Source organism: Phocoena phocoena, chromosome 4 (assembly GCF_963924675.1).
Source record: "Phocoena phocoena chromosome 4, mPhoPho1.1, whole genome shotgun sequence".
In the NCBI taxonomy this organism is placed as follows: domain Eukaryota; kingdom Metazoa; phylum Chordata; class Mammalia; order Artiodactyla; family Phocoenidae; genus Phocoena; species Phocoena phocoena.
Genome location: NC_089222.1, coordinates 106,223,189 through 106,223,579, shown reverse-complemented (window position 1 = coordinate 106,223,579; position 391 = coordinate 106,223,189).

Genomic DNA, 391 nt, shown 5'->3' with positions numbered 1-391 from the left:
ATGGATTCATTTCTAAATTATGGAAAAAGAGAATCCAAATGCATGATTGCTAGACTGTACTGTAATGATTAACTTTGAAGACTTTTTTTTGTTATCGTTATGCTTTAAAACAATTGTTTAGCGTAAGTATTCCAGTGATTCTCTTCCTTCGCGATTTGAATAAAGATACATTATACCTTTATAAGGAATTTTTATAGGTATGAAAATATCCAGATGTCTAACCCACCAAAAATGATGTGATAATAGACTTTCTTCTATATATTTCTGAAATAACATATTTCATGGTGTTTCTTTCTCCAACATAGCCCAGTTTTAAGAAGTAAAATACCTGCTGAACAAAGTAGGAGAAGCAAATGAACAAAGAAAAGTACATGAGATCATCAGGGCCTAC